At 43.5% G+C, this 10,241-nt stretch overlaps 1 long non-coding RNA gene across 1 annotated transcript; it reads right to left on the bottom strand.

The window, feature by feature from the left end:
- Positions 1–944: 944 nt before the first annotated feature.
- Positions 945–2,708, bottom strand: LOC112249732. Its single transcript, XR_002953410.2, has 3 exons — positions 2,566–2,708; positions 2,233–2,328; positions 945–1,821 (listed from the first exon to the last, which is right to left on the bottom strand). It is a non-coding gene; the product is annotated as an uncharacterized LOC112249732 (long non-coding RNA).
- Positions 2,709–10,241: the final 7,533 nt, after the last annotated feature.

Here is a 10,241-nt window from a genome sequence, read left to right as displayed (position 1 = left end):
CTCCCATACTCCCAGCCTCTTGTTTGGTGGCGCCGGTAGTGTGGGAGCTGGACGCGGACAATGAGCGGGCGTCACGTGCTGAGCCCTCTCCCCGTGTCCAGCTGGGCGTCTGTACGTTCCGTCTGCTGTCCGCGACCGACTGATCTATTGGGCCCACACGTCACCCTCCTCTGGTCATCCTGGGATAGGTCGGAGGGTGAGCTGTCTTGATGGGAGGTACTGGTGGCCCACTTTAGCTAAGGACGTGAGGATTTATGTTTCCTCCTGCTCAGTGTGCAACCAGAGCAAGGCTCCTAGACACCTGCCCAGAGGTAAGTTACAACCCTTACCCGTTCCACAACGGCCATGGTCACACCTATCGGTGGATTTCTTAACTGATCTTCCGCCTTCACAGGGTAACACCACGATCCTGGTCGTTGTGGATCGTTTTTCTAAGTCCTGTCGTCTTACTATGTAATTACTATGTATAATTAATCACATCAAGGGTGAGCTCACCGTTGATCAAAATAATCGAGTAAAACACTTTCTAGAAATCGAAAGTAATCCGACATGATTAGTTTCAGTGCGCAGCCATGCTTTTTTCCCTTACAAAAACCAAAGATAACAAGAGAAGACAAGATGTTTGGTCTTTTTATAGTATGTATGTTGAAGGGGTGTGTCGTCTACCATCGTTGACATCCCACCATTCACTTCCTGAAGTTCTCAAAAAAACGAGTGAACCCTTACTCACCTCATTTTGTTATAGCATCTTTGGTCCGACAGATGGTTACGTGAAACCCAGAATGCATTGTATGTCAACAAACATGGCTCCACACACAGCTGTAATTAGCTTAGCTCATGATAATCAGTACAACCTTCAAAAAAAGTATTTTACACACAATGTCCCCATTACAATCTATGCAATAATCGGAATGCATGATTTATTACAGGAAATTGAAAAACATGAGAATACAGTAAATATCAATAATTACCACAAAACATTTTCTGATAGTGATTTATTGATACAAATGGCATGTGCAGGCAGTCAATCACGTAACCTCTCACTGCCACTCTGAGCCATTAAGTGTTGTTTATGTATGGAGCTAGTGAACTAAGCTGTAGCATTAGTAATGTCTTTCAAAAGGAGACAACTCACAAGTGCGCACATTCTGGAGGTTTACAAAAAATTATGACAATGAGTCTGAAAGTCAGAAATCAGATTCTGACAGTGAGGAGCTGCCCCCCAGCCATTGAGAACACTGAATCTGAGGACCCCTTGACCACTGACAAAGTCCCAGATGCTGGTGATGGAGGCAGACTGACAATGGAAGGAATACAGGAGTTCTGTGGTTGCTGGGAGGCTGCCAGCCATTTCACCCCTCCTGGCCCTGCTGTTTGCCTTGATGAGTCCCAGTCTGGAGTGCAACACCCCTTGCCATTTCCATCTGAGGCAGAGTGCTTCAAGTTCTTTCTGACAGGAGGTGGTGGGAGACATAGCAGAGACCAATCACTATGCCTTGGAGCTACAGGAGAAGAGAGCCAGGAGTCGGGGGACAACCATGTATACCTTCCTGGTGACAGTCTTTCTCATGGGGATAGTAAAGAAGAACTCCCTAGGAGAATACTGGAGCACAGATCCTGTGTTTGCAACTCCCTTCTTTGTCACCCTCTTTTCCCAAGACTGCATTTCATGAACAATGCTAGTAGTGCCATCCGAAATTACCCATTATACAAAATAAGAAATGTTAACAGCTGGCAGTAAAGTGGCATGACAAACGAGATATCCATGTCCTCTCCGCTGTCCATACAGCAACCATGTCGGCCACAGGGAAGGTGGACCACCTGACGGGAGAGAGAAAAATCAAACCAGACTGCATGCTTGACTATAACCTCAAAATGGGGGCAGTGGATAAGGCGGACATAATAAACAGCTTTGTGGAATGCACTCAGAAAACAACCAAGTGGTATAAGAAGATTTTTTTTTTTTTAATCCAGGGTAGCTTCAAAATGCAACAAGCCAATACTTCTGACGCAACTAGCATTGTTTTACAGAGCTAATAGAAGAATGTAACTAGCTACATAAGCACATTTGAATATAACACCATAAAGGTCAGGAAATTAGGAACGTTGCCTTGGTTACGTCCGTGGTTATAAGGAATATACACAAATATATTATGCTCCATACACACAGTGAGCTACAGTAGAAACGGTATAACACGACATACAGAAAGTATAACGTAATAAGGCACTTACTTTGATAGAAACAGTCTGGATTTGAACATGGGTGTCTGTAGTGACGTCTTTAGCACTGAGACGCTGTGCCCCTTGGGAGTCATAAGGCCAGGGTAGCTTCAAAATACAACACATGCTAATACTTCTCTGATGCAATTAGCATTGTTTTCCAGAGCTAATAGAAGAATGTAACTAGCTACCTAAGCATTGTGTATAACACCATAAAGGTTATGAAATGAGTAGCATTACCTCTCGTGTCTGCAGTTATAAGGAATATACACAACAATGTTATGCTACAGTAGAAACGATATAACACGACATGCAGAAAGTATTTTAACGTAATAAGGCACTTACTTTGATAGAAACGCACACATCTCCCAAGTTATTATTGGTAACGAAAACAACTATGACTGTGATGCAGGCAACAGACGGAAAATGTGAACACGTGTGTGCAGGACGGGAGATGAGCAAATGTCTGCAGACTTGAACTGCACTAACAATTGGGAAGTGTTTGGGAATTTTGTCCGGGTCAGAAATGTCAAAACAATTAATTGGTCCGCAAAAGTAAAAATGACTAGTTTTATGTGAATGAATAAGGCGGATCACACCTCATTTCAAAATGTTATTAGATAATAAAAAACTTGTTAGAAAATAATTTGAAATTTACAAATTGAAAACAGCCTATAAATAAAAACAGGCTGCGTGCCTTGGTTTGAAGGCAGCGCAGATTAAATGTACGGTTGCGTAACCATCACATTCTGGAATGAAGAGAATGTTCCTACATCCCCATAGAGACTGCCAGAGGACTGGACAACAGGCCCTCCAATTTTCATACTGAACTCTGTCTGAGCTTTCCAATCTTTGGGGATCTCAGACGATATGAGAGGTTGTGCAGGCTAGTAATAAGGGTTGCAACAATTTCGGCGGATAATTTAGAACGAGAGGGTCCAGGTTGTCTAGCCCAGCTGATTTTTAGGATCCGGATTTTGCAGCACCTTTCAGAACATCAGCTGTCTAGATTTGGGTGAAGGGGGGAGCTTGGGCAAGTTGCTGCAGGAGGTGCAGAGCTGTTGGCCTGGTGGGGGTAGCCAGGTGGAAAGCATAGCAAGCCGTAGAAAAATGCTTATTGAAATTGTCATAGATTAATAGGTGGTGACAGTGTTTCCTAGCCTCAGTGAAGTGGGCAGCTGGGAGGAGGAGCTCTTATTCTCCATGGACTTGTGTCCCAAAACGTTTTGGAATTAGTGCTGCAAATTTCTGTTTGAAAAAGCTAGCCCTAGCTTTCCTAACTGACTGTGTATTGGTTCCCGACTTCACTGAAAAGTTGCATATCGCGGGGGGCTATTCGATGCTAATGCAGAACGCCACAGGATGTTTTTGTGCTGGTCAAGGGCAGTCAATTCTGTGGTGAACCAAGGGCTATACCTGTTATTAGTTCTACATTTTTGAATGGGGCATGCTTGTTTAAGATGGTGAGGAAAGCACTTTTAAAGAGCAACCAGGCATCCTCTACTGGCGGGATGAGGTCAATATCCTTCCAGGATACCCGAACCAGGTCGATTAGAAAGGCCTGCTCGCTGAAGTGTTTTAGGGAGCGTTTGACAGTAGAGGGGTGGTCATTTGACAGCAGACCAATTAAGCACACAGGCAATGAGGCAGTGATCGCTGAGATCCTTGTTGAAAACAGCAGAGGTGTATTTGGAGGGCAAGTTGATTAGGATGATATCTATGAGGATGCCCGTGTTTACGGATTTGGGGTTGTACCTGGTAGGTTCATTGATCATTTGTGTGAGATTGAAGGCATCAAGCTTAGATTGTAAGATGACTGGGGTGTTAAGCATGTCCCAGTTTAGGACACCTAGCAGCATGAGCTCTGAAGATAGATGGGGGCAATCAATTCACGGGCACAGCTGGGGGCAGAGGGAAGTCTATAGCAAGCGGCAACAGTGAGAGACTTGTTTCTGGAAAGGTGGATTTTTAAAAGTAGAAGCTCAAATTGTTTGGGTACAGATCTGGATAGTAAGACAGAACTCTGCAACTCCGCCCCCTTTGGCAGTTCTATCTTGTCGGAAAATCTTATAGTTAGGGATGGAAACTATAACAGGGTCTTCCTAAGCCAGAATTCAGACACGGCGAGGACAGAGTGTGCTAAACAGTGAATAAAACAAACTTAGGGAGGAGGCTTCTAATGTTAACATGCATGAAACCAAGGCTTTTTTGGTTACAGAAATCAACAAATGAGAGCACCCGGGGAATAGGAGTGGAGCTATGCACTGCAGGGCCTGGATTAACCTCTACATCACCATAGGAACAGAGGAGAAGTAGGATAAAGGTATGGCTAAAGGCTATAAGAACTGGTCGTCTAGTACGTTCGGCACAAAGAGTAAAAGGAGCAGGTTACTGGGCGCAATAGCATAGATTCAATGCATAATGTACAGACAAAAAGGTATGTCAGGATGTGAATACATTGGAGGAAAACCTAGGCATTGTGTGATGATGAGAGAGATATATCTCTAGAAACATTTCAACCAGCTGATGTCACTGCATGTGAGGGAGGTGGAACTAACGGGTTGGCTAAGCCATATTGAGCAGGGCTAGAGGCTCTACAGTGAAATAAGACAATCACTAACCAGAACAGCAATGGACAAGGCATATTGACATTAGGGAGAGGCATGTGTAGCCGAGTGGTCATAGGAGTCCAGTGAGTAGTTAAGCTGGCTGGAGACACGGCGATGCAGACAGCCAGCAGGCCGGGGCCAGCAAGCTAGCAGAAGGGCCTTAGAGAGACATCGCGACGGAGGAAATTCTCCTGGCAACAGGGGTTTTCTGCATCACATATTTTCATTATACACAGAAAATTGTAGGGAAGCCCTACAGTAACTTACACAATGTTGAAGTTCACTCCAACATGCACTAGTCAATCCATCCAAAACTCTGAACTTATTATAACCAGATCAAAAACAGCTATCACCCAGAACCCTGTCATCTCTCACCCACCTTCAGGGGGGTCAATCTTAACCAGATGTATCCGGTTCTCAGGGGAAATTGAAAGAGCCTGTGACCCGACTGAGGCTTTTGGACGTTAAGGCAACACTCCATCTTAACTCCTCCTCCACATTTACTGGAGTGGTTGAACAGTGCAGAATAAAACCTCCAGGCAGCTTTTTTCTATGTTCAGGAACAGAAAAACACTGCTCAGGCGTTTCTTTTACACCTGCTATGTTAGACTCTCTCACCTAACAAGCTGACCACACCACTCACGCTCCAAAATAAATGTACACATACATGTTATTCAATCATTTAATCTGAACTGCTCGTACATCCACAAGAGTCTGACTAGCCAGGCGTTAAAATACAAATTGCTCCTATTTTTGACGCATGACACGCTGCAAGTCCTGCCTCTCCCATCTCCTCATTGGTTTTTAGGAGGGCGACCTACAGGCACAAAATGTACTCGGCAGCAACTGAAGATGAAATATACTTAAATCAGGTAAGGTATGATTTCATTACAAGCAATGGTGATGTTGTTTAGCCTACCCTACCAAATTAAACAGCATTCCGTGGTTACATTCAACATGTGATATATTTAAGTACTTAGAAAAATGTCAGTTTTTGTGCATAGAAAATTTCACAAGCACAAAAAGTAACATTTTCAGCCATCCCAACACCGCCAGTATTTAATATTGTCTATTTGAAAGTAACCTCTAAATGCATTTATACATACAAGACCTCCATTATAGCCAATAGAAAAAAGGCTGAGTGCTGAAAAACAGGTGGGGGGGGTCCACCACCACACAGAGGCTGAAGAGATGGCCCTCAGTCAAAACAGTGGGCGACCTATTGCTGAAGGCATCTCTGGAGGAAGCGCACGAGTGGCCAGAAAAAGGCCATTGCTTCAAGGAAAAAATAAGCAAACACGTTTTGTATTTACCAAAAGGCATGTGGGAGACTCCCCAAACATATGGAAGAAGGAACTCTGGTCAGATGACTAAAATAGAGCATTTTTGCCATCAAGGAAAACGCTATGTCTGGCGTAAACCCAACACCCCGAGAACATCATCCCCACAGTGAAGCATGGTGGTGGCAGCATCATGCTGTGGGGATGTTTTTTATCTGCAGGGACTGGGAAACTGGTCAGAAGGATGGCGCTAAATACAGGAAATACAGGAAAATTGAGGGAAACCAGTTTGTCTTCCAGAGATTTTAGACTGGGACGGAGGTTCGCCTTCCAGCAGGACAATGACCCTAAACATACTGCTAAAGCAACACTTGAGTGGTTTAAGAGGAAACATTTAAATGTCTTGGAATGGCCTTGTCAAAGCCCAGACCTTAATCCAACTGAGAATATGTGGTATGACTGCTGTACAGTGGAACCCATCCAACTTGAAGCTGGAGCAGTTTCACCTTGAAGAATAGGCAAAAATCCCAGTGGCTAGATGTGCCAAGCTTAAAGAGACATACCCCAAGAGACTTGCAGCTGTAATTGCTGCAAAAGGTGGCTCTACAAAGTATTGACTTTGGGGAGGTGAATAGTTGTGCACGCTCTAGTTCTTTGCCTTTCATGTTTGTTTCACAATAAAACCTATTTTGCATCTTCAAAGTGGTAGGCATGTTGTGTAAATCAAATTATAAACCCTGCAAAAAGCCATTTTAATTCCAGGTTGTAAGGGAACAAAATAGGTTAAAATACCAAGGGGGCGAATACTTTCTCAAGCCACTGTATATGTACATTCATCCTTTTGCCAGTGTTACCTCAGTGACGCCCACCCATCCATATTTGACAACTTAGCGCACTGATTTTCTTGTAGCGGTACAATTCTTTGTAATTGACTGCCGTTACTTTTTCAGATTCTTAGGTTGTCCTTCAGACATTATTTGAAGGTGACTCGGTTATATATTTTAAAAAATGAGGACTTCACACTTGTAAAAAGCAAATTCAAATTAGGTGGGGCACTTTCTGGGTAAAGTTATACATTTATCTGTCTAATCCTCATCTACCAGTTACTGATGGTGTAATCTGTCTGGTGAAACCTGCCATAACAGACCTCCATGCAGTTGTAAGTACACTTAATACTCCAGATTTTTCATAATGGGTTAGAGTAGAACACAAATTGTTAATTTTCATTACAGGAGGATGAAGACACCTTGTCAGCTGCCACAGAGGGAAGATCGAGTCCTATTGAGGTTTACACCTTAAAAAACATGTAACAGTTGACGATAGTGTTGTACCATAATAAAACTTGCACCTTTTACTAACAGAGCAATGCTGGAAATTACAATCAGGAAGAGGGTCCACCCACCTCCACAGCACAACTTACCTCAGTAGGATGTTGTTCAGCATTGGCCCATGACTTAATGAAATTAAGTAGACCTGGCACTGTGTTTCTATAGTTCCATGTGAAACAGCTGTACAAGGTGTACTTGGATAAATAAATTGAAAAATTATATTTAGAAATTGACCACAAGGCTACAGATGCAAAATATAAAAACTGTTGGAACAGCAGTTAAAAAGGTGGGTGATGTGCCCACAGGTGGATGATTTTACTTTTTTGAACATAAATATTAACTACTGTACTGCATGTGTGTACTTGCAGGAAATGAGGACGACTTCCTAAAAAGCAAGGCAGTCTATTTGACACTGGGGAGGTGATGGGCCAATCAGAAATGACGGTAGCATATCGTCTTTGACTGCTCTTCCATCTCGTGCATCAGCGGGGTGGTCAGGATCGTTCACTGGTTGAGTAGGACATTGTTCTCCAATTGTGGGAATGTTGTGGAGAACCACACATGCCAATGTCACATGCCCTTTCTGGGGTGACCTTGAGCCTACGAAGGCACTGGAACCGAGCTTTGAGCATCCCAATGGTCATCGCTACCCTGGCTTGTGTCCTGCAGTGAGCCAAGTTATGTTGCTGCGGGCCAGGCTCAGGATCAGGGGTCAGCAAATAGGACTGGCAGGGGTACCCGGTCACTGAGCAGGTAACCATCAAACTATGATAATACAGTGTAGTTTGTTGCAATAGCAGGAAACAAAATTGATTATAATAGGATAGCTATTTAAACTCACCACGGGAAAATCTAGCTCTCTGTACACTCGTGAAAAACTTGCGAGTCATGCAGACCCAGGCCACATTGCTTCCATGTTGCTGATGTGGGCTGCATCACATCACACAGATCTTCAGTGCAGAACAGTAATTAGCTGTACTGTTTAGTATCTTTCATTTGGAATGCTAAAGGCTACTATTTAGGCCTACCTGCACATTAATGCTGTGGAAAGACTTCCTATTCACAATCTCCATTTACTGAAGGAGGGTCTGTCTGACTTGGGAACACCACAAAAATGTACAGTAAATGTTTCAGTGGAAGAGTCACATTTCTGACAGCCCAACAGACGGTTGCCTTGGAAATATGCTTAGCGTCACCGATGTTATATAAACTCCCGCTGGCCAAAAAAGTGCAACAAAGAATTTGTTCCCGAACTGAGTTCATGTCCACGATGTGTCATATGAACGTTATGAGGGCTGAGAATATTGTTCAGATGAATGAATCGATTGTGCAGAAAAACAGAAATACTCAAACAGATAATCAGGGAATAAAACATCCAAGCGGGGTCTGATCACTCTCTCCTGATGGTGATTTCGTGCTTCAATATCAACTGGCTCTTCAAGAAAAGGACACGCCATGTCTGACACCTTCAGTCTGCAGCCTATTGCTAAAGAGGAGAAACTCTGCATTAGTTGAAAACCTGCCAGCGAGCAGGTTAGCTTCACGGAATATGTTGCCATAGTAACCGACTCAGAGTTAAGCTGAACTGGCTTTGCGAAACCAAAAACCCAGAGTTCACTTCAACTGAGTTTTCACTAAACCCGCTTTCTGAAACAGGGCCCTGGTTGCCATTCCTGCAGTCAGTATGCCAATTGCACGTTCTCTCAACTTGGAACATGTGTGGCATTGTGTTGTGACAAAACTGCACATTTTAGTGCCATTTTGTCCCCAGCACAAGGTGTATCTGTAATGATCATGCCATTTAATCAGTTTATTGATATGCCACTCCTGTCAGGTGGATTGATGATCATGGCAAAGGATAACTGCTCACTAACTGGGATGGAAACATTTATCCACAAAATCTAAGAAATAAGCTTTTAGTGCATATTGTAATGAAGTGCTATTTCCTATGCAAATGACCAGCTTACTGCTATTGCATTGCTATAATTGAGACAACACATAGCAACGTATTTTCACAGTAAAACATGTTAGGCCTCATAACAGGATATCTCTCACAGACACACTCACTTTAACCATCCACAACACTGTCAAAACAGGAGACATCCTAGCCACAGGTGCTAGCCTGCAAGGACACACAGACTTGCCAAGATAAGAACGCACACACATTACACACACTCACTGCGAGGACACACAGACTTGACTTGCCAAGACAAGAACGCACACACATTACACACACTCATTCCCTCTCCTCTGGATGGGCTCCAAAGACAAAGAACTCTGTCGAGAACCAATGGGATACTGACACCAGGCTGGAGGAGACTGTCTATCATCTACGAACAACCTACTAGGAGCCAGGACTACTAGGAGCCAGGACTACCAGAATCTACCTACGTCATTTCAATGTATAAAATGAACTGTACGATTGTGACCTGTCTCTCTTTTTTCCAATGGTTCGTTTGAGAACTTGACGAAACGGAGCCGTGCACGTAATTGCCAGATATCATTACTTTGAATAAACGGCCTTTACTATACCGTATCCGCCTTGTCCAGCGTCTCGACTTGGTCTCGTTTCTCATATACCTATTCATCAACAATATGGAACATTTCTAGGATCTTTTATTTCAGCTCATGAAACCAACACTTCACGTTGCATTTATATTTTTCAGTGTACAATCTGGTCCGGTTGCAGCCACTAGACCTTATTTACATGCCAAGCAAAACGTCTTAAAGCACGCTTTACAAGTGTCACAAACGGCTGCTCCAATAAGCCCCTTCTGGTGAACGAGAGGCTTGAACATTATTTG

Source organism: Oncorhynchus tshawytscha, linkage group LG04, assembly GCF_018296145.1.
Source record: "Oncorhynchus tshawytscha isolate Ot180627B linkage group LG04, Otsh_v2.0, whole genome shotgun sequence".
NCBI classification, from domain to species: Eukaryota; Metazoa; Chordata; class Actinopteri; order Salmoniformes; family Salmonidae; genus Oncorhynchus; species Oncorhynchus tshawytscha.
Note: the sequence above shows the minus strand (reverse complement) of the source record. Positions and strands in the feature narration are given on the sequence as shown.